Genomic DNA, 24245 nt, shown 5'->3' on the forward strand with positions numbered 1-24245 from the left:
CATTCTCAGTTTCTTTGCTTTCCCTGCAGGTTTATGTCCAGCTTTTTTTTTTTTTTAATAAATAAATTTTTATTTTAATGGGGTGACATCAATAAATCAGGGTACATACATTCAAAGAAAACATTTCCAGGTTATCTTGTCATTTAGTTATGTTGCATACCCATCACCCGAAGAGAGATCGTCCTCCGCCACCCTCCGTCCAGTTCTCTCTGTACCCCTTCTCCTCCCCCTCTCCCTCCTTATGTCCAGCTTTTATAGCTATTGGCCATGCCAGCCTCCTCTTAGCAGTGTGGAGAATGCCATGAGTGCTTATTCTGCTTTAGGGTTTGGGGAAGGCTGGGATCTTCAGAGGTATGTGGCCTGGGTTCCAGCTGTTTGACTTTGGAGAAGTGACTTACCTTCCCTGATCTTGGAGGAGAGGTAGAGTCAGATGGTGGTTCCTGAAACAGCAACAACAGCCTGCTTACCAGCTGCTTGTTCCTAAGCACCTTCCACGGTAGCTCAGAGACCCTCACACCTGAGTGTACACCACCTTCCCCGGCAGAGTCACCCCCAGACGGTCCCTTTTGGTATATCTGGGGGGGCCGGAGTGTCTGCACTTCAAACAAGCTACCAGGTGCTGCTGGTCAGGCCCACAGTTGAGAATGACTGCATGGGCTCATTTAGTTCAGTCATCACGACAACCCCTGTGCTTGTTATTATTGTCATCGTCACTTTGCTGGTGAGGAAATGAAGTAACTTGCCCAGGGTCACACAGCCACCAGGTGGTGACACCGGGATTCAAATCCAGGTCTGTGCTGTCTGAAGCTGTTGTCCTGGGTATGTGTGTCCCCTCGCATGGTGCCTGCCTGGCAGGGAGGAGGCGCTCCGCGAATGCTGGCTGCAGTCCCTTCACCTCTTTAGACCAAAACAGGCCTTTATCCAAGATGATAGTTGACACCAAATGGTTTTTATTATTATTTTGTGATAAAGCAGAACCAGCTAATACTCTGAAAACTTGGATAAGAAAACCCAGACTTGAAAGGATGGGTAACTAGAGAGGTGCTGAGTCATCAGAAGTCACTGGCCTCCAGGGCTGGGGCGGGATGGGGGAGCTGAGGACGCTGAGGACTCACTCATCCAGGGCAGGGCCTCAGCCGCAGGAGGGCTCCCTCTGCTGACACAGGATGGTGAAGGGCTGCCCTTTGGAGGTGGGGGTCGGCCTGCTGCAGCCAGCCCCAGCCAGCGGAGAGGAGTCACTTATTGTCTTTCTTTGCCTCTTTCCCCAACTGGGGCAAAGTGTGAGCCCCCCAAGCTTGTGCAGACAGTGTGGGCACAGTCTCAGAGGCCTGGGCCCCAGGGAGGCAGTGGGAGCTGTAGATTGGACTCATAGGAAGGAGGGATTCAGACAGTGGGGAGCAGGGAGGGCATCCTGGCAGGGGACAGTTGGGAGCCAAGGTACAGGGGTGGAGTTGCAAACAGCACCTTTGAAGCACATCACGGGGCTTTGCCTTCCTCCTGATGCAGCCCTAGCTCCCCAGTGATGTTTGCCCCGTGGACGCTTAAGTTCCCTCGGGTCAGTGGTGGGCTGCCCTGCACACCCAACTGAGGTGTTCAGACTGTCTCCTGTGGAGGTAAGGAAGCAGGGGCCGCAGAGTTCTAGAAGGGGGACGTGCCTCCCACCCCCCCATCTCAGCCTGAGCCTTGGACTTGCATGGGAGCATTTGCCTTTCTTTCTGAATTCTCATCCAAACTTTTCTGCGGACTTTTTATGTGAATTCTCTGGAAGCCAAATTATCATGTAGACTTCAGCCAGGCAGTCCCCTATTTGTGCCCCCGCCCCTGCTGGCAATAAGGCGTAGATTTAGGGAGAGCTGTAGTCCGCATTCCAGCTCCCCCAGCCCGAGTAGGCCCTGCTTAAATTGGTACCTTCATCTCCGTGAGCTCAACCCTAAACTCTCTGGGTCTTAGCTGGATTAAGGGCCTAGATTGTTGCTGAGGAGGAAGGAGGTACCTCCATAATTGCTGTTTAAATCTACCTAACAATAGCCACATGTGGAGCCCGATTTGAGGGTTATTAAATCTGAGCCTATTCTTCCCCTAAACATGCCTTTGTTTGCATAGCTGGGCAACCTGGGGAGAGAAAGAGCTGCAGAGTCCAAAGGGTGCTGGGGGGGGGTGCATTTCCAGGAAAGCAAGCTGCTCTCTGGGGGCACCGGGACCCAACGCCACGGAACTTCTCTGATCATGAGCTCAGGTCCCAGATGGTGGCAGCTGCTTCACACAGCTTGGGGGCCTCCCCCCAGTCCCTGCTCCCCTGTTAGAGAGTCTTGTCTCCCTGCATCAACCATCTGCCCTCTCAGGGGCAACACAGACGGAGTGGGATACTGCGGAGAAACACCCTCTACACTGGCTTCATCAACTATTTGGGCCAGAAGGGCACATACTTCTCAACTTTTCCCACAATGTAATAAGGTGAAGGGCAAGAAAAGGGTGTTTCGAAGGCATGCCATTGGCTCCCAGCTCTTTTCTCAGGGTGAGGTGAGGTAGGGGGAAGGTCAGGTGGCTCAGGTGACCCGCTCTGCACAGGTGATCTGCTCTGCACTGTGAGGCTTGTAAGCAGATTGAGTGGCATGGGCTCATTTTGATCAGTTGCTTTTTTGGAGACAGGTGCTCATGTGTACATGTGACAGAGACCTGGGTTAGGGAAAGGCCCAGCATGAGCCTCATGGGGTGTGTTCCCTGGAAGGGTGCAGCTAGGCTCCTATGGGGCTCTCTTGTTTGGGTGCTGTGATGCCACCTTTGTAAGCAAAGGTCCAGGTGGCTCTAGGGCCCAGGAGGCAGGATAGCGTTATTGTCTGAGGCAGGGGTCAAATTGACTCCTGCGCTCTGGGAGGGTGCACACCTGCTAGCCACCAGTGCCCTCTCCGGAAGAGCCCCAAGCTCAGGGCAGACCTGCTTCCCTTCAGAGGGAAGCCCAGGTATGGGGCACGGTCAGTGGTCAACCACAGGGAGCAGAATTAAAATCTCGCAAAGCAGCGTCTTTGCAAGTGACAGATATTTTGATTTTTTTTTTTTGCTTTAAATTATCATCTTAAACAACTTTGTAACCCACCTTATTAATATTGAATTTCTAGAAAGTTATGCTTAACAGGAACTTGAAGCATAACAAAAACAAAGGACAAAGAGGGGAAATAACAGTCTCGTCATGGATAGCTGAAGAGAGTAAGAAATCTTACAGATTAGTGGGCATTTCTTCTCCGGAGGGCGGAGGGAGCCGGAGCCCTCATGCACTGCAGGGTGCAAATAGCCACAGCGTTTCTGGAATGCACTCTGGCAAAAGTGTATGAAATACCTTGAAAGCTGGCACAAAGCTTTACCTTTTGTCTGTTTTCACACAGCTCTGCTTCATACAGCATTTTTCCCCATCTTTTTTTTTTTCTTGGTAATGAGCAGCATATTTTTCTTCTTTGTGTACAGTTGTGTAATATATTTGTTATAACTTTTCAAATTATATATAATATGTAATTAAATATTTATATTACTGTTTGTACTGAGATGCTATTTATGGATCATTCCTGCCCTGCCTGTAGTCTATGTTACTCTGGTCTCTAAGAGCACCCGTGACCAGGCTCCTCTCTAGAATTACAGGCAATCATGGGGGTTGGGTGGGGAAGAGGGAGAAGAAAGAGTGTGGGTGTTGGTGTGGGTCAAGGGTTCAAATCCCAGCAATGTCCCTATCCCAGCAAGGTCCCTGCCTCCCTGTGTGGTGCCAGCTCAGTTACCTAACCTCTCTGAGCCTTGGTGTCTGCACCTTCCACATGGGGCTCCTGCTCGCCCAGGGGCACTGAGCAAGGATCAAATGAGGGAATTCTGGCAAAGCCCCTGGGCACTGGAGCTGTGCATAGGGGGTGCTTGGTGCATGGAGTGATTCTTGCCAGTTGGATGCGGTTCCTGTGAAAGGACTTACTCACCTGGGCCAGGGAGCATCAGCAGTCCCTCGGTCCAATCCCCTGCTCCTTGGCAGGGCTGTGTTCCAGGATTCCCAAGAAAGCAACTCATCCCAATCTCAGAGACCTCAGGGGAAGGAGAGGCAGACTCCTGCTTACTAATGCATTCCAGTGTCTCACCCTTGGAGCCAGGAAGTTCTCCTGAGTGTCTACACTTAATCCTCACCACTCAGTTGAAGCTTATTTTCTCTTGCTGCTTCCTTAGGGGAAAAAGACTGAGATTTTCCTCATGCAAGACGTCTGGCTTCTGGGGCAAGCAGCTCTGTCTTACAAGGTGATTTTATAGGGAGATAGAAGAATATTCAAGGGGAGGAAATGGAGGGGAGGGCTGTGGGAAGAGAGGTGTAATGTCCTGGAACTTGTCCCTGAACAGCCTTGGAAAAGGACCACCCCTCTGTACAGGCCCTGTGTCCTCCCTTGGGACCTGGATACTCATCTGCACCCTCCAGATCTCCACGTGGCTGTCTCAGGAATCTCAGCCTCACTCTGCCCCGACTGCCCCAGCGCACCCACCTTGCACTGCTCCAGGGTCCTCCACCTTAGAGCATGTATGTCTGTCCATCCTTTCACACAGCTGGACACCTGGGAGATGTCCCTGACACAGTTCCTGTCTAGCCCCCAGTCTGTCTGATTCAGCCCAAGTCCTGTTAGTTTCATATGCTATAGCTCTTGAATCTCTCCACTTCTGTCCATTTTCACTGGTGCCACCCTAATTCTGTCACTGTGGTCCGTCACCCTGACTGCGGCTAGCTGCCCACCCACTCTTTACCTTGCCCTCCTCGGTCCTTTTTTCACTCAGCAGCAGAGCCCTCTCTGCAAACACAGACTGACCTTTACACTCATCTGCTTAAGAGTGCCAGTGGTGTCCCATTGTCCTCTGTATAAGGACTACACTCTTTGGCATGTCCTGTGAACCCTTGTCTGTTGTCATGTTTCCCCTGGCTCCCTGCTCCCTAGCCACTTGAACTGCCTTCTGCTAGTTCCTCAAACATAACACATTCCCTCCTACCCTGGGGCCTTGACACATGATCTTCTTGCTGCTTCTTGGACCATTTTCTGCCCCACCTACCTTTGCCTCATTAACTGTCACTTATCCTTTAGATGTTAACGGTTACTTCGGGAAAGACTTTTGATAAAGGCTAGCTCAGCTGCCTTTATTAAAAGCTCTCCTAGACCAGAGTTCCTTTCCTTCGGAGTCCTTAGGTTAGTTTACAGTAGGAGTTCATAGGCATGGCATTGACATCTGTCTTGACATCCTTCTACACCGTAAGCTTTGGGAGAGCAGGAATGTTGTTGGTTTTGCCCCGTGTCCTCCGGTGACCAGCGCAATGCCTGGCATGCAGTCGGTGCTCCATCCACATCTGTGGAATGAGGGTTTCTCTCTGAGTCTGGACAAGAACCAGAGCTTATCCAGCCTTCCCTTTGGGAATTGTCTTGGAGACTGTGTCCACTTTTCTTGGCATTCATTCTGTGGTCATGCCCCCTTCTCCGCACAGACCATCTATGTGGGCAGGTTTGGTGTTTACACCAGCCAGGAGCTGTTCACCGGGTGCAATGTGCAGGGCAGTGTCATGTCCCGGCCTGTGAGTAACTCTGTGCTTCTGAGTGGCTGAGGTACTCAGAATCTTTGTGAATAGGATCAGACCCAAATGCTAGTACAAGGGTTTTTTGCTATTGACAAGAACCCAGAGGGGTGGCCCTGGCCGGTTGGCTCAGTGGTAGAGCATCGGCCTGGCGTGCAGAAGTCCCGGGTTCAATTCCCGGCCAGGGCACACAGGAGAAGCACCCATCTGCTTCTCCACCCCTCACCCTCTCCTTCCTCTCTGTCTCTCTCTTCCCCTCCCGCAGCCGAGGCTCCATTGGAGCAAAGATGGCCTGGGTGGTGGGGATGGCTCCTTGGCCTCTGCCCCAGGTACTAGAGTGGCTCTGGTTGCAACAGAGAGATGCCCCGGAGGGGCAGAGCATTGCCCCCTGGTGGGCAGAGTGTCGCCCCCTGGTGGGCGTGCTGAATGGATCCCGGTCGGGCGCATGCGGAAGTCTGTCCGACTGTCTCTCCCCGTTTCTAGCTTCAGAAAAATACAAAAAAAAAAAAGAACCCAGAAGGAAAGAAGAAATAATCCTTTGGTAAAGCAAATAATTACTAGGTAATTTGCTCCTTTTGTGACTTCAGTTTGTTGTATGCACTAGGAGAGCTTTGTTAGCCACCTGTTAGAGAAATGAGTGGCATTAGCTGGCCATATGGCTGAGGGAGTCAGTCCAGAGTCCCGATAGTGATGGTGTCTTCTCAGTCAGCTGGCTCCTCTCTGATTCTCAGAAGTGATGTAAAGGGCATTTGATGGCTCCCACAATAAGTCGTCACTGTTTACTAACTCCCCAGTGAGTTGAAGAGCTAACTCTCTCTCCACCTCCCCCACCCCGCCTCCATTCCTCAGGTTCCCATCTCAGACATGTGATGCCCTCTGACAGCTCCAGCAGGTCTGATTGGTAGGTGGAAATGCTAGTTTGATGGGCATGTGGTCTAGTGGGAAGGTTGGCCTGGGTTTTTGTCCTGCTGTGGTCACTGGTTCTCTAGGTAAGCTAGAGTGTTATCTTATACCTGTCTGACCTCAGTCTCCCCTGCCTGATTCATCTCTTAGGGGTGTGGGGCTCACTCTAAGGCAATGGGTTAGAGGTGCTCTGAAAAGTCTTTAACACCATTCAAATCCAGAGAACACTGAGGACTGAAATATAAAAGTGGGCAAAAATCTAGTTTTCCAATCTAGAATGATGAGTTTTTAACACTTGATCTTCTCTTCTAATGTGTGATCTTCTTGCACGGATCCACCTTACTTCCCTGGGCCTCACTTTCCACATCTGTGAAGCCAGAAGGATTGGTTCCGGGCTGGTACGTAGAATTAAGTGCTGTCTCTCTCTGTCCCCCCACAGTGCAGGCAGACCTCGCTGGCGAGCTCTGGAACGCAACCCTTCTCAGTGGAGCGGTGCGGAGAGCCCCTAGTGCTCATCTATCCAGCTCTGGTTCGGGGATAATGCTGTTTGCAGTTATGAAGGTGCAGGCAAAGGAATCCAGGCCCAGAGAGGTTGGCCGGCCCAAGAGTTGGAGGGTAAGTGCATTTGTGAACTTACAGTTGGCTTTGGCGAGGTTGCTTGGGTGTGTTCTCATGTTTAAAACCTACTAAACAAGTCCAACTTGGGCCCAAATAGACCATTTATATGTTTCAAAGACATCACCTTTTTCTCTTTGATTTTGACCTCTGACAGAGGTTGCCATGCTTGCATTTCTTTGCCTGCCTGCCTGCCTCCCTTCCTCAGTGAACGTGGCACACCCCACCAGGATCCTGCCAATCCCTATGGGGCCAGATCCGTGGTTGGTCCATGGTTGGTCATGTCATTCCCTGAGGTCTGAACCCCTCACCCCTCACTGGACTCAGCATCCAGGGCTGTGTGCCCCAGGATGTGCCATCCTTTGGAAGCAAGCTGGTTTTCCATCTTTTGAGGCACTTTTCTGCCCAGCAGAGCCCTAGGGGGAGGAATGAGGACAGATAGGTATTTGGTGGGAGGGGAGCAGGAAATTAGGTGAGTGGTTCAGGGCTCTCCCTCCCTCCCTGCCTCCAGTGTTGGCTCCCCCACAGTCGCAGGCATCTGGGGATCTGGGGAAGGAAGGGGCCTGCCAAATGGGGCCTGAGCCGAGTTCAGTCAGAAAAGGGAGCAGGGTGGGCAGTGTGCATTCAGCATGTGCGTCTACAACTGAGAACACCCAGCTCTGTATACTGGGAACTAAACTGGGGTTTGATATTGGGGGTCTGCCTCCCTATTCAGAACCCAGCAGTCAGAGGTCCCATGGGAGAGACGAAGGTCCTCTATGGTCTATATTTTGCTCTCATCCATCTCTATTTCTTTTTATTTTGCTTAAGAAATTGATGTATTGAAAACATTTTGTGGCCAAGTGGGCCCGACCCCAAATGTGACCTTCAAGCCCAGGGGGTTCGGATGCCCCTACTCTGCTCCCTAGGCATGTCCCATGGCCCACCTGCCACTCCTTGTGGCACTGGGCCTCTCAAACAGGTGCCGTCTTCTGCCCTGGTTGTGTGGTTTAACAAATACACCTGGGACGAGCTCAGAGACGAGGGTAGGAGGAGAGAAAGAATCGTCTTTTTTTTTTTCTTAAGTGTCCCCAGGATGCTTGGAGCAGGCTGGGAGGATTCTCACTAATCTAATCTCTGTCAGAAAAAGAACGATAAAACAATTCAGGCTTTAGAAGCCAAATCCCCTTCCTGCACTTACGCGGGTTCTATATCTCTGCCTTACCATTTTTCCTCCTTTGTGACGAAGCCGGGCTTCAATTTCTTGGTCAGGGTTTCAGTGGATAAGGATTTCATATTTTCCTCTTCCATTTTTTCATATTTAAATTTGCTTTACTCTCCAGTTTGACTTTCCACTGACCCTTGCAGAATTGGCGTATTTCAAGGAGGGGGAAGAGATCTCATTATAGGAAATGAGAAAAATGGAGCCGAGTTTTAAAACTTTTAATGACTAAAACACAGTGTTCCAAGTCAGTATTGCATTGGGGTTGAAGTCACTGTTTGGTTACAAGTCTTTTAGGTCTAAACGGGGTTGATGACATCTGTTTAATTTTAGATGTCTGGAATACATTCTGAAAATAATGAAATCCAAATGTATGACCAAATTAGAGAACAATTTCTATCTGTGACAAAGACGTTTTAAAAATAAGAGCAAACATTTTGACCAAACAAAGCTTTCAAAGACCAATCAAATCTTTGGTCATCTTGCTTTGACTTGTCCCTGTGGGTCTCTCCATGGTTGAGAGAACTTTCCTTCTCTTTGTGTGTGAATCAGATGTTATTATGTAATTTTATACCCATTTTCCCTGACCTTTCTCTGGGTGTGTGCTCCGCTCTGAGCTGTCGGCCCTGGAAGGACCGTGTTTAAGGGAGTGAGGACCCTTTACAGGAAGGCCCCCCGGTGCAGCAAAGAGCTCTTGTCAGAAAGACGGGAGGGCCACGTGACAGCTGGCACAGAATAGGCCGAACAGTGTGGGAGGGACCCAGGGAAAACTGGTAGTGATGGTGGTAGTGATGGGGCAGTACTAGCTTGGGCATCAGGACAGGCAGGGAGCAGCTCGGACTCTCATTTGCCCTTTGTGACTGGGGCAGGACCTGGACCCTCTCTGGGCCTCACTTTTTCCTTCTGTTTGAGGAGCTCAGGGATTCCAGGAGGCTGGCAGTGTTGTCCTCTCTCCGGGAAGGTTCTGTGGTGGTGCGGGCCCCTTCTGTTGGTCTGGGCGCTGAGTAGTTTCCCCTGCAGTTCCCGGAAGTCCATGGGACAATGTGAGACTGCTCCTGTGCATGTTCTTTATTGTCCCCATCCCAGGAGGTCCTATGAGGGTGGTATCAGCAGTCAGACATTACTGTATACACTCTGTGCTGCAAGAGTGGAACCAGTGTCCAGCCATCTCCTCCAGCCTTGTGAGACAGGAAGTGAATGATGGTCAAGGTTTTGCTTGACATTTTTTTTTTTTTTTTTACAGAGATAGAGAGTCAGAGAGAGGGATAGATAGGGACAGACAGACAGGAACAGAGAGAGATGAGAAGCATCAATCATCAGGTTTTCGTTGCAATACCTTAGTTGTTCATTGATTGCTTTCTCATATGTGCCTTGACTGTGGGGCTGCAGAAAACCAAGTAACCCCTTGCTTGAGCCAGCGACCTTGGGTCCAAGCTGGTGAGCTTTGCTCAAACCAGATGAGCCCATGCTCAAGCTGGTGACCTTGGGGTCTAGAACCTGGGTCCTCCGCATCCCAGTCTGACACTATATCCACTGCGCCACCACCTGGTCAGGCTTTGCTTGACATCTTAAAACACTTGGCTACTGGGGAAGGTAATTGTATATCTCTAGGTTGTTTGTGCCTTCCAAATATTTATAGACTCTAATCTCCCTGCCTTGTCCCACCACTCCGATGCTGGCCCAGCTCCTCCCCCGAGAGCCAGCCCCTTCTCTGTGGAATTCCCTCACCCTCTTTACCAATGTTGTTTGGCCAGGCTCAGCCATCCCAGGGTCAGCTTCCTGAACCACAGCCTCACGGGCCATTGTGTGCATATTCTATCTATGGCTTGGGCTTTTCTGCTGGACGTCCCAGAGATTGGAAAAGATGTCTCAAGTGCTTGCTCTTGACTAAAGGTCACAGACAGGCCTGGGAATGGGGGTTGTAAGCCTGTGATGCCCAGGCTAAAATGGGTAAAGCTTTGACTGTGGGAGGTAAGGCTTGGGCCGGGCTGTGCAGCAATGAGCAGGCTGAGGTGCAGGCTATGTGGACAGGTAATGCACTGATGGCGAATGCTGGGGGAACCTCATCTATCCCCTTGTGGGGCTTTGGGCAAGTTCTGCCTGTCTTTGGGTTTAGTGTCCTTGTCTATAAAATGAGGCCAGCAGTCCTTTTCCCATTGGGCTGCTCCAAGGCCGGGGGGTGGAGTGAGCATGCACTTTGGCAGCCTGGAGGCACCAGGCAAATGGGTTGGGGGCACTGGTTTCTGGGAAGGGTGTTCAGGACAAGATATCGTGGCACAATGCTGAGAGGACAGGACTGCTCTGAGCCGGATGTTTGCCTGTGGCCCAAGTGCGCCCTGTCAGGAAGCCGTGCTGTCAGGCTCATTTCCTAACTTTTTCTCTGGCTACGAGGGTCTAAGTGGACCAAAGTTTTGCCGGTGTAGCTGTAATTAGAGCTCTCAGGTATTAGACTTAGTCATGTAATTAGACTTGGCAGGTGTTAAGTGTAGTTTAGTGTTCTAACTGCAGTGCAAAATCTTTACAGCAGCGGGGCTGGGCTGGTCCCCCAGATGCGTATCGGAAGGAAGCCCAGGGTCCAGGCTTGGTGCTGTTGTTTTTTCTTTTGTTTTAATGGACTTTAGCTTTTAGAGCAGTTTTACATTCAGAGCACTGCCCCTACACATGCATAGCCTCCCCCGTTATCAGCATCCCTCCACAGAGTGGTTCATTTGTTACAACTGATGAGCCTATACTGACACATACCGTGTCTATCAGGGTCCACGCTGGACGCTGTACCTTGTATGGTTTTGGACAGCCGAGTAATGACATGTATCCACCATCATAGTATCATACAGAGTAATTTCCCTGCCCCCAAATCCTCTGTGTCCTCCCTGTTCATCCCTCTCTCCCCTTTACCTGATGACTGCTGTTTTTTTCTAATTGTCTTTCTAATGTTGCCTTTTCCAGAATTTTGTACAGTGGGAATCATCTAGTATGAAGCCCTTTTCAGATTGTCTTCTTTCACTTAGTAACATGCAGTTAGGGGTCCTCCATGTCTTTTCATGACTTGTTAAATCATTTCTTTTTAGCACTAAATAATATTTCATTGTCTGGAGGATGTCTTGGTTGCTTCCAAGTTTGGGCAGTTATAAATGAAGCTGCTATAAACATCTGTGTGCTGGTTTTCGTGTGGACAGATGTTTTCAACTCGTTTTGGTAAACACCTAGGAATGCAATTGTTGAATCATATGGTAAGAGTATGTTTAGTTTTGTGAGAAACCACCGCACTGTCTATCAGAACAACTGCACCATTTGCATTCCCCCCAGTAGTCAGGGAGCTCCCCGGCCCCACGTCGTCCCCAGTGGTGGTTGTCAGCGTTCTGGATTCTGGCCATGCTGATAGGTGTGTAGTGGTATCTGATCGGTGTTTAAATTTCTATTTCCCTAATAACACCTGATATGGAGTATCTTTTCATGTGCTTTTCTGTGAAAGATGTCTGTTAAGGGTTTCGGCCAGTTTTGTAACTGAGCTGTTGATATTCTTGTTAAGTTTTAAGAGTTCTTTGTATATTTTGGATAACAGTTCTTTACCAGACAGGTCTTTTGTAAATATTTTCTCCCAGTCTATGGCTTGTCTTTATTCTCTTGAGGTTCTGGGTTTTGGCTGCCTGGGACACCGTCCCTCCTCGAGGGGTCCTGTATGTGGTCTCTCTACCGGAATGACCAGATAGTGCTCCATGGATGGGGTATGGGGTGGGAGGTGGTGCTTGGACCTTGCCCTGGCTGCCACAGAGGGTGAGCCATCTGTCCTCTCAGTGCCTCTAGCATCAAGGATGGATCAGTGCCCTGACTGCTCCTCTGTGAGAGAAGCTTGGCCCCCTGTCAGGGGAGAGTACAGGATTAAGTGTAGTGTCATCATAAGTGGATTCTGTTATTTGTAATACCACCTTGTCAGGCATAACCTTGAGGCCCTGTCACACCCCCAAGAGGGAATGCAGGGGAGAGGAGGTGAGGATGTTAGAACCTGTTGGTGGGATTAGTAGAGACAGCATTGAATTCTCAGGCTTGAGATCTGTTGGCCACACTTGGCCCCAGTTCCAGGAAGAATGTGTGTAGGGCCTCTGTCCTCTGTAGGCCCAGTCCTGGTCCCCTTGCTATGGGCAATAGTATCAATAACACCTCCACTTCATTGCGATTGAGCACGTGCTCTGTGCCAGGCCCTACTATCTCATTCAGATTATCCTGAGGTGTTGTTCCTATGCCCATTTTCCAGATGAATGAACTAGGGATCAGAGAGGTGAGAAGCCTTGCTCAGGGCCCCTGGCCTTAAATGAGGAGCCAGGATTTGAGTCCTGCCTGTCCGACTACAGAGCCCATGCTCCCGAGCCCAAGGCTGCCTGCTTGGCAGTTAATCCCCAGGCTCACAGCAGGTGTGGTCCAGAGCAGCAGGAGATGAGGAAGGTTGGGAGGAAAAAGAAAGCCACTGTGATTCCCTCTCCCCTTCACTCTCAACCCAAAGCCCTGACATAATCAGGATGCTGATCTTTACCACATGGACATTGGGCCTCATGGGAAAGGCCAGTTCTCGGGGAAAGTTAGATGGGTGGTGGGAGGAGGGATGAAGAGGGATGAGGAGATAGGAGGAATCAGTTATTCATGTCACGGTGACCAAGCATCAGGTCTGAGCCAGATGCTATGCTAGATGCTGGGGCTACAGCAGTGAACATGACAGACAAGGTCCCTGCCCTCCTGGGGCTTACATTCCAGTGAGACACAGGCAGTACACACATAAACAAGAAAACCATCAGGTGTAACAGGTCTACTGGAGGGCATTAAATTTGGGCAATATGATGGAGAGCTCTTTTAAACTGGATAATCAGGGACAGCTTCCCCAAGGAGGAAGTTCAGCTGAGCTCTGCAGGACAAGGAAGTCAGCTGTGAGAAAATCAGGAGAGCATTACAGGTAGACAGAACAGCAAATACAAAGGGCCTGGGGTTGAACAAGTCTTGTGTGTTAAAGATGCAGAATGGGCAAGGCAGCTGGATTCAGGAATCCAGAAGGGAGTGGTAGACAATGATATGGGTGAGATATAATTCTGATCCTATGGGCTATATGGGTCATTATCTAAGAGTTTGGGGTTAATTTCAAGTACAGTGGGAAGCTGGGATAGTCACATGATTAGATTTGTGTTTTAAAAAGATCCCTTTGACTGCCGAATGGACAGTTAGTTGTAGGGAACAAAAGTAAAGACAGGAAGGTCAGAAGGCTAGTACAAGGCTAGAGCCAAGATACAAAAGGATGATGGTATAAGCTGAGAGAATGGAGAAAGGTGAGTGGGTCCAGGTGTGTTTTGGAGGCAGAGTCAGTAGGATTAGGATTTTCTGATGGATTGGCACTCCGTCCACCTAGTTGCTCAAGCTGAGAGTTAATTCCCGATTTCCCTCTTTCCCTTAGCCCAATAGCCATCTGCTGAGGTTGAGGAAAAACTTTGCAGAAGGACAGGCTTGGGGGAGTGGAAATCAGCTTGGGACTTGCTGAGTCTGGAGTGTGGCGCTGAGAGGAGCGTAGGGGCTGGGGGTAGACATTGTGCGTCACTGGTGTGACAGTGTATTTAAAGCCACAGGACTGGATGAGATGGTGGATGGAGAGAGAAGAGAAAAGAGCTCAGAGACAGCCCTTAGTGCAGTCTGAAGATGTGGGAGGAACTGATCAAGGGTGACTGGAAAGGTACAGTGGGGGGAAGGGAACCCAGGGAGTGTGGCACCCTGGAAGGAGGGTTTTGGGGAGAGACTGCGGGGAGTGGGCTTTGAGCACCTGTGCTGTTGGAGCCGTGAGAGCCAGTGCAGTGCAAGGCAGGGGGAAGCCTGAGCAGGGAGCGCAGAGGGACCGAGCCTGGGAGGAGATGTCAGTTCTGTCCAGCTCCCCCACAGCTCTGGAGTTTTGCCAAAAGAAGCAGAGAAATGGGTGGCATTTTGAGAAGGATGTGGGGGTCAAGGCAGGGTTTTCTTTTGTTTTGAAAACACAGGAGAAAATACAGCAAATTTGTATAATGGTATGAATGATCTAAGAGGGAGGAGAAGTCTAACGGCCCAAAGAGAGAGGGGACATTGATAGGAGTGACATCTTTGCCAGAGCATGGGATGTGGGACTTGGTGGCAGGGGAAGGAGCTGGCCTTGGACGGGAGCAGGGATACTTTCTTCAGGCCTGGTTACAAATAGTGAGGCAGAGAGAGTGTATTTGGTGGAACTATTGATATGATTATCTGACCCCTAGTAGTCTGTCCTCAGACTAGACCTCTCCCGTGATCCTTCTGCCCACGTGCCCCTTGATGTCTACAGCCACGTGCCTCTGAGCACACTTTCTGTTCTTACCTACTTTACTGTCTTCTGTGATTCAGTCCCTCTGCTGCCTACCTCTTGTCCCCTTCCTCCAGGGAGCCTTCCCAGATTACCTTAGCCCATAGTGCTCTCTCCCCTCAGCTACTGGAGTCCTGATGAACCAGAACCCAGAGAGACCTCTGGTCACTGGGACTCGAGAGTCAGCAGGAAGGGTACTACCTTGTCACATCTGTTGTGCCATTGTCGTGAGTCCTCTGTGGCTAGGGAACATGCCATCAGTTTGTGGAGTGAGAGAGAAAAGACTGAGTGAGGGCCTAGGTTCTGGAGTCTCACTGGTCTGAGTTCAAGTCAGAGGTCCTTACTACTTGTGTGATCTTAAAAAAAAACCTCTTTGAGCCTGTTACCTCATCTGTAAAGTTATGTTAATAACAGGACTTATCTCACCAACTTTTGGTGAAAGTTAAATGAGATACTGCATGTAAACCGTGCCTGGTGCCAGCACTCAATAACTATTATCGTCATTGTTATTCATATGTTATTTTTGTCCCCACCATCTTTTCAGTTGGACCTCAGTTAGGGAAGTCCACTTGACTATCCCATGCCTCAGTTTCCTCATCTGAAAAGTGGGGCTGATAACAGTTTGATACAACAGCTGGCACATAGTCGGAGTTTGAGAAGAGGAGTTTCCTGCTGCAGCTGATGACAGTTACAGTAATTGTCACTGTACATTCCCGCTTGCCCTGCTGACCCCCATGGGGACTGTGGTGCTGGTTCCTGGAGGTCCCATTCATTGGCAAAGGTGAAGCCCATCCCCTCCCCTCCCAGGCTCAGAGCTCCCTCCCGGGCTCCTCACACTTTCCCACAAACCCATTCATCTCTGGCTATAAGATTACAAGGCTTCAAAATTAATTTTAAAATTATGTTCTCTGAACCTTTAAATGTCATTTTAAGTACCCTAGTGTGTTCATGAAGCTTGGGCTATTTAGGACATCTTGGAGAAGTATGGCTGACAGTACCTTTTTAGTTTACATAAAAGCAGAGAAACACACATGGACCCAAATATATATCTGTATAATTAAGAATAAAAATCATAATCCCCTAAGTAGGCTGTGCTGGTGAGCATCAGGTTTAATAGAGGATTAGGAGGAGGAATTAAAGTTGCCCAAGGGGTGCACCAAGAGACTTCAAACACCTTCCAGAAAACAAATTAATGTGGTTTTCAGAAATCATTTACCAAAGGCAGCAGAGAGTTTTCCTCAGGCCTCCCTGCTTTCTTTTGAAATGTACTTTTAACACTTGTATAAACAGTTTGGGCCCATGACATGGGGCTTCCTGTGCTGCCTTCATTAGCTGGTGTCTCTGCGAGAATTCGAGAATTCGCCTCATTATCTGGACGATTTGATTTCCCGGCTCTGCTGCCTCTGGGCCGGCCTGGGGCCACTCTCTGTTCTGTCCCCTTCCCGTTGCCTGGTGGTGCGGAAACAGTTGGTTTGTGGCTACCCTGTTTCCACATCTTTTCACTCAAGTCTGGCTCCCCAGAGGTGCCCTCTGCTCCCTGGAGAACTGGATTTCTCAGGCAGGGGCAGCTGCTGGAGGTTGGAGCCTGGACCTACCTCAGGATCATCTGAGAACTTGGCAGAATTGACCTTCAGTGCCCAGCCTCCACTGGCCCCTTCATTTATTTCCCCTTCCCCTCTCTTTGGGGATATCTGCAGTGACTTGTGTGGCCTCTGCAGGTACAGAGTTCCCCATCACTGGAGGTGATCAAGCAGTGCTGAGGTTCTAAAGGAATGTGTGGCCCTGGATGATCACTGGAGTTCCTAGTACCTGGGATTCTGTAGTGTCCGCTTTCTAAGTGCAGTCGGAGCAGGCCATGCTGACGCTTCCCTGCTTCAGAGCCGACTCTGGGGAGCACTCACTGTGTGCCTGGCCCTGCTCGGAGCACTTATTTGGTTGTAACGACCCAAATAAGGATGGTGGAGAGGAGGTACTGTGCCTCCACTTTCCAGAGGTGGAAACTGAGGCCCTGGGAGGTTAACTTGCACAAGGTTACAACTAGTAAGTGATGAATGATGACACCTATTAGCCAGCGGCTAGGGACCTGCTGAGCTCTTCACAGGGAAGTGAAGCTTGACTCGACCTTGCCTGTTTTGCCAGGAAACTGGGTGAGTGCAGCCCAGCCCTAGTTCTTGACCTTCTGAGAGGTCAGATGACATTAGTCCCTCTCTGCTTGCTCAGGGGACAAGTGGTGATTTGTAGAATTGCCTTTCCCACAGAAAGCCGAACTCCCGTGGACTAGCGAGGCAGTGACATCCAGGCTGGGCTGATGAATGTGCCATCTTCTAGAAGTTTCCTCACTTTTGTAATGGACTGGTGGTTGGAGGTGAGCTCTCTGAGGCTGATTCACCCTGAGTTCACATGAGGCCACTTGCCCACGCAGTGCCTCCACCTCCTGCAGGTGCCCCCGAGGCCCGGAGGGAGCTTCCTTATCCTGATCAGGGGTGTCTTAGCAAGGGAGGGAGCACGGGTTTCCACGGCCTGTGGGTGAGGACACAGAGGACCTGCGGCCTTCGCGGTCCCGTGATCCTGCTTCTCACTGGAGCTGCATACACACGCCCCCACCCCCACTGCTGCCTGTGCTGCTCTCACAGGGGGCTCTGGTGTGACATCACTGAGCTACGGTCACCAGGAGTGGGTTGCCCAGGAGGGAACAGAGGAGTTCTGCTGGGTTCACAGATCCGAGTTCACCAACAAGGTGGGATTTAGGCCGAACCTCGGGGCAAGGGAGGGTTTTTCTTGGCAGAGAGATCTTTCTGTCTTTGAGCACATTGGTGGAGCGCACACCATGCTGAGCTTGTGCTCTCGTTTCACGCTCGTGATAGCCCAGGCTACCACCTACCTACCATCGGTGAGGGGATGAAGGGGAATCAGCTTGCTAAGGTTGCCCAGCTAGATCTGAACTCAGGACAGGAGGCTGCTCACGCCCTCTGGGGGAAAGCATGAGCACGGCAGGCAAGCCTGGAGGACCTGGTGGCTTTGGTGAACAGCTGGAGGGAGAGAGGAGGTGGCAGGACATGGGCTGGGGTTGGTGGTGGTGGTGGCTTAAGACCCAATTTAGTGATGTACTGGTCAGTGTTGAACAACCAGCTTTCCAGGAAGAAAAAAATCCCTGTTCTGAAGTGTTTGCTGATTTCCATGGTGTAAATGTTCTCACTGTGGCTGATTTCAAGCTCTCAGTATGATGTCACTGAATGCGATGTCCTCACAAGCCAGTCTGAGCTGTCTTCAGCGGCCTCCTCTCTCTGGCTCTGGAGTTGGGCGTGTCTGGGAGAGAGCAGCGATGTGACAGGAGGGCGGTGGCTCCATTAGGATTCTTTTTTAAAATGCAGCTCTCCGGTGGATGAGTGTTGGGAAAGAGGCTGGAAGAAAAAGCCTAGTAGGAGGCCACTGCTGACCCTTTGAGGCTCGAGGAGGCAGGGCTTGGGGCAGGCAGGGTGACTGGGGCCCTTGAAAGGAAAGGCCCAGACCCCACTGTACTGGAAAAGTAAATGTCTTTCCCTCTGGGTCTCTTGCTCAAAAACTGCACGTCTCAGAGGGTGGCTTCTGGAGGCGGCCAGTGGACTCTCCCCATTCTCCCTCCCCCCCACCCCGAGGTCAGGCCAGGCCAGCAGCCATTCACATGGGAGTGCTTCACTAATTTAACAAAACAACAAAACAATATATAGTCATTCCCTCAAGAAAAGACCTGGGAATTTTCATTAAAAAAATTATTTTCTTAGAAATAAACCCAGTTGGGGAGTTTAGGGCAAAAGGGAACATCAGAGTTGGTGCTCAGTTGTGACAGAGGCCTTCTGAGTCGCTGAGACAGCGTTGGGATTGGGGAGAGTTTAGCAAGGGCCTCCTGCCCTGACCCCAGGTGGGCAGGGGGATCACGGCCAGAGAGACGGAGATCAGGGCGGCCCAGGCCCAGCAACCAAGGATTCCCGAGGAGAGGCGATTTCAGCTGCACTTCGAAATGTGCGTAGGATATGGAAGTCTAGGGGTCTAGGCAAGAGTCTGATAGTGTCTATGTGGCTGTCATTTGCCTTTTTTCTTCTCAGATCCACTCCATGCTGCATTTGGTAGCACAGTGGCTGGCCCTACAGTTCCCAGACTCCCTTGACAACTCCCATACAGTTAGGCTTGGCCAATGGGAGGCACTGGCAGGAGATTGGAAGGCAGGAGAAAGGGAGAAGAAAAGGCACCTCTTTCCATCTCTCTGGCGAGGGTGGCACCGTCCCCTGAAGCAGCTGTCTCCTCCATGGCTCCAGCTGTCACTTATTTGATCTCCTATGGGATGACCCTGGCGGAAGCACTTTCACCTGCTGTTCCTCCAGTCCTAGGGGGTGGTGTTGGCTTTCTCTTGCTAAGGCTGATCCTTGGATCATTGTCCGCTGCTTGTCTTTGCAGCCCCTCCAACTTTGTAACTATGTCCCTGATGGCTTACTAGGCATGGGCTATGGGCTCTTATCCTGTCTGGATCCCCACTGATCCAGCCTGCCTCTTGTAGTGGGAAGGGGCGAGGGGCAACAGAGGTCTCCTAGGGGTGAGGAAATACCTGATGCCTGCTGGCCTTCCAACTCAGACTCTGTCTGTGTGGTCCCCAGACCCTTGAGGCTTTGGTGACTTCCAAAGCTGACACTAGGTTTCCTGTCTGCCATATCACCAGGGATGTCTTCTAGAGGCCAAGTTCTTGGCTAAAGTAGTGACCCATTCTCATGCAGTTTCTTTTTTAATGGGGTCAGAGGTGGCCCCTTGAGGCCCTGCCAGCACCAGCATGCTGGTGGCTGGCTTGTCAGCGGGTCCTTGCTCGCCCTGCCCTGCCCAGGGCGGAGGGCCCACTGACCTCTGGCCCCAACCTCCCTTTTGTAGCTTCTTGGAAGCCTGTATCTGGGTAGGAAGAAAAGGTGGGGCTGGAACTCTGTCCTGTGAAGGGGAAACACTTGCTCAGGTTATGCGCCAGGGACAGGAAGGCTCCGCTCCCATAGACTTCTAGGCCCCAATTTGACCACAGGGCTTCCAGGAACAAAGCTGGAAAGTCACCAGTCTTGTCCCAGCTTTCGTTTCATGTGTGAAGAAAGAGAGGTCAGAGAGGAGCAAGGGCTTTGCCAGAGTCACTCTGAGCCAGTGGCATAGCAGGAGCTCAGGCTGTGGTCCCCAGCCCAGCACCTGGTGGGCTCTGCCCCCAGGACCTCAGTGGCTTTGGGAGGTGCGGTAGAACAGGCAGATGAAGGCATGTGGTGAGGGGAGTGGCCTTGTTGAGAGGTCAGCCTGCAGTGGAAGAGGCCTCAGAGGGCCCAGGTGGCCATGATGCATATTTCACATGAACCACTGTACCCAGTGGCTCCCTTCGAGGTCTGCAGAGGCCTCCCTGGAGCCCAGGGGCCTGGCTGCCACTCTCCAGGCCCAGGGTGCTCATGCACAGATACTTGCCCTGGGTGCGGCCGTAGAAAATCCCCAAGCACACACTGCCAAGCTGGTGCCGAGTTGCGCAAGAGCCATGCAGCAGTGGTTGTGCTTGTGTGACTTTGTACAGAGCTGAGAGTGCTGTGCTCTTTGTGGGAGAGGGCTGACTCAGCAGTGCCAGGCCCCTCAGGGAGGTGCCCAGGGCAGCCAATATGGCGGGGACATCCCCTGATGGAGGCAGCGTGTGCAGAGTCCTGCAGGGAGCCACAGCAGTGGAGAGCAGGCAGTGCGCTCTGCCCAGGCTGGTGGCCTGTTTATGCATCCACCGAGTCCCCACACCTGTCCCACTCCCCCAACCCCTGGCTGACGAGCACCCCTAACACTCAGCACATTCACCAGCTCTGGGCAGCAGCCTCACGGCTGCACACCTTTGACGTGTTGGGTACCTAGAGACAGGCCAAGCAAGGACTTCAGTGGGTAATCTCATTTGAGTGGGAGGTAGTGTATATATTGCAGAGTGTCCTCAAAAGCCATCTAGGGAGGACAGGTGACTGCCTAATCATACAAGGCCTTCAGTGGCTGGCCTGCCTAGAACTTAGTTTGTGGGAATAGGGAGCCATGGAAGGTTTTTGAGCAGCTGGGGGCTGATGCCAGAGGTATGCTTCAGGAAGCTGGGAGGGAAGCAGATAGAGCACATGTGTAGAGCTGGGCCAGGGTGGGGCAGGCTGGGTGAGGCTACACAGTTTGTAGACACCCGCCCTGGAGAGGGCTGGCTCAGGGCAGTGGCCACAGAGGGACAGCGGGTTCAGCCATTCTCGCTCAATTGGCCTTCACGGTCTGAGGAGGAGCTGCTTTCCCCGTTTAGGTGGCTTTGGGCTCAGGAATGGGAAGGGGTGGTTGAGAGCATCCTGTCACCTGCTGACTGGCCCCTTAGGCAAGTTCTTTGCAACTCATTGAATTACTAAGTTATTAAGCAAACCGAGGCCCACCTCTGAAGGGGCATGATGAAGCCACTGGCAACATGGAAGAGCTTCAGCTATGAAGATGTGCGAAAGGTTTCTTAAGTCTAGTGGTTTCTTAGTTACCACATCTGCTAATTGGGAACCATCTGTACTTTCTGGAGTAAGGACCAAGTATGGGTAGAAGGCCGAGCATGGCGCCTGGTGCATACATAGGAAGTACTCAGGCACCGGAGGCAGAGAGGCTGCTACTGGTCCACGTGCTGTTTCACGACCCCTCCCAAGGGTCCAGTCCAATACCAACCTCAAGGATCTTGCCAACACCCTCCCTTCCAGGCCTCGTCCTTCACAACCTCTCTGAGGGGCCCTGGATCAAGGTGGGGCTCCTGCCAGAGCCCCTACCCCCTCCGAGCACACCTTCACTTCTCACCGTGTGGTGACTTAGATGAGGCAGGAACCAGCCTGCCCTTTTTACCTGCTGGGGTCACTGGGGGGTCATGGCCCGATATGCCACACCCTCAACCTTGGGCCTGGGCAGGATTGGCTCCCCCTCAGCCTCCTGGCTTGCAGAGTTGGAGGGAAGATTTACCATGGGGTGGGTGGCCTGACCAGGCTGCTTACACTTGTCATTTCTAAATCCCTCGTCCTTAAATGGCAGTAATTGTTGAGAAGATTTCTCAAAGAAAGCCTTTTTAGTGAAGAGATGAGGAGAAATGTAGATGTTAACTGCAAAGTGTTTCTGGGAAGAGGCCTGATTTCTCTCCCATCTAGAGTGGGGCTGTGGGTGGGGAGCGGACAAGCCCCTCTGCCTCTTGGGACCCTGATCTCCTTTCGGAGGTACTTGAGCTGAAAGTCAGGGTCTGCTTGTGGGCATGCTGAGGCCACTGGCAACATGGAAGAACGTGGAAGCTTCCCTAAGTTCAGCTGAGGGGGAGGTGGGCACAGGGCCAAGCCCTGGGGCCCGGCAGGGGCGCTCCCTCCCTGGGTAGGGGGCGGTGCTGCTGCTGAACAAGTCCTGGGCCTGTCCCTCTCTGCTGATGTGATGACCCAGGTGACCCGCCTGCTGCCTCCAGCTGGTGGGGCTCCCCAGCCTTTGTCTCTGTAGATTCCTAGCTTCCACCTCACACCTGAGTGGTGAGCGGAGGTGACTGACGCAGAGCAATACTTTCTTGGCAAACAGACCACTTCCTGCTTCTCTTGGAGACTGTTGAGGCAGGAGGGTACATTTGCCAGGGTGGAGGCTGTGCGTGTGCATGTGCTTGAGAGAGAAAGAATGACCGATCACCGGGAGAGTAAGATTAAGGGGCTGGCTGTCAGCTCAGACAGGCAGCAAGCAGCCTGAGTTTCGGTTTTCTAGCTGGGCCTTAGAGTCTGTGAGAACCGCTTCCTCCAGCGTGTGGAGGAGCCGATGGAGGTGAGGTTACTTCCCTGGACAGTTCCTGCACTGAGTGAAGAACACCCATAGCAAAGACAGGGCTGACGGAAGGCATGGATGAGAAGGAAGGTTGTTTCTGCTCCAGGCTGGATGCCCCGGGAAGCTGAGTCTTAGGAGAATGTCAAGTCTCATGGTTGTGCAGGGACCTGCATACAGGCGGGGGATTGGGCGAGCCGTTCCCTTGACCAGCTGAATCTGGGGTCTGACCCCAGGGGTGTCTGGTCTTGCCACGCATCCTGAAGATGCATGCCAGTTCAGAATAAGCATTGGGCAGGGTTCTAGGTCCAGCCCCCTTGGTGAAGGACCCCCCCCCCCCCCCCCCCCCCCGCTGCAGGCAGCCACCAGCTCTGTTGCACACGACTCAGAAGTCTCCCTGAAGCAGAGTAAAGCAGAATCCTGGTGCTCTTGTCCATATTGGTAGGGACAACAAACCCAGTCTCGAAAAAGTGGATATAGTGTGCTCAAATATAAATGTTTCTTTGCCATAAACTTTTTTTTTGAGAGAGAGAGAGAGAGAGAGAGAGAGAGAGAGAAGGGTTGGGGTAAGGGAGAGATAAAGAGAGACACATCAACTTGTTGTTCCACTTAGTTGTACATCCATTCATTGCTCCTCAAACATGCCCTGACTGGGGCTCAAACCGGTGGTGACCTTGGGGTCGAGCCCATGTCCCCAGGATCAAGCCAGCAACCCCAGGATTGAGCTGATAACCCCAATGCTCTGGGATGATGCTCTATCCACTGTTCCACTGGCCAGGACATAAACTTTAAATTAAATCTTTGGTACTCATGATGTCTTCATCTCTGGAAAACCCTGCAGATGCCAAAAATTATGGAACTATTTGAAAACTGTGTGAGTCCAGTGAACTGGTTTGCAGGTCCATGCGGGCGTTGCTGGGATTGGAACTTTTAATAGTCCCTGGTGGCCGGATAGTTGCATTTTCAGTTGGTGAGCTCATGCCTGGTCATGTGCTGGAATTCTGCATATCTGTGCCTGGTTGTGTTCCATGGAGGTGCTTAGTTAGTAACTAGTGTCACGGCCATCAAGTAGTCTAAGATCAGGGTTGGGGCCCTGTGTCTTAGTTCTCAAAGGTCTGCATCACCATTTTGATAAAATTTCTTCAGAATTTATACGATCTGATCTATAATATCTGGGTGCCCACCTTGTGAGCTGGTATGGCTGCATGACTTGAGAAACCCTTCGCACATCTTCATAATTGTGTTGACCTATTTGATTGTCACGTGTGCTCCCAGGGAAGGACAAATACAGGCATGGTTCGTGGTACAAAGGAAATTTATTTTGGTTGCATTAGTTCAGATGGAAGAAAGTGAGGGCAGAACAAAGCACACACCATGGGCAGTGCCAGTGCTAGGGGACCTGTTTGCTTGTGGCCAGGGTCACATTCCTATGGCAACCAGTTCTCGGCTTGACACATGGCAACTCGCTTAAGTTTGTTGGTTATAACTGTGCTGGGAAATGATTGAAGAAGAGATTGCTAGAATTAGGATTAGGAGATTAAGAGTCTATTTAAGGCAGATTTGAGTACCACCGTAAGGCTAATGTGGCTTCCAGTGAGCAGGATAGCTCGGCAGAGTAATCGAGTAATCCCTCATTAAAATTGGTGCTGCAGGCTTGTGTGTAGGTTTTTTGGTTTTGAATAAAACCAAACAAAGCCTTAAAGTTATTAATGCCACTTTGTTTGCCTACATCTGTTTTCAGGCATTCTCTCTTTGTGTTGGTATTAATTAAATCAAAATACAAAAGCAGAGCTGGCCAGAGGCCACACCTCCCTATGGTT

At 51.2% G+C, this 24245-nt stretch overlaps 1 long non-coding RNA gene across 2 annotated transcripts in view; it reads left to right on the plus strand.

The window, feature by feature from the left end:
* LOC136333411 (uncharacterized) overlaps positions 1–24245 on the plus strand; it is a 157563-nt gene that overhangs the window by 55013 nt on the left and 78305 nt on the right. For both annotated transcript variants that reach the window (XR_010731029.1, XR_010731030.1), the window contains exon 2: positions 6915–7090. This is a non-coding gene — a long non-coding RNA (uncharacterized lncRNA). The remainder of the gene's footprint in view (positions 1–6914; positions 7091–24245) is intronic.

This window comes from Saccopteryx bilineata, chromosome 4, assembly GCF_036850765.1.
Source record: "Saccopteryx bilineata isolate mSacBil1 chromosome 4, mSacBil1_pri_phased_curated, whole genome shotgun sequence".
Classification (NCBI taxonomy): Eukaryota; Metazoa; Chordata; class Mammalia; order Chiroptera; family Emballonuridae; genus Saccopteryx; species Saccopteryx bilineata.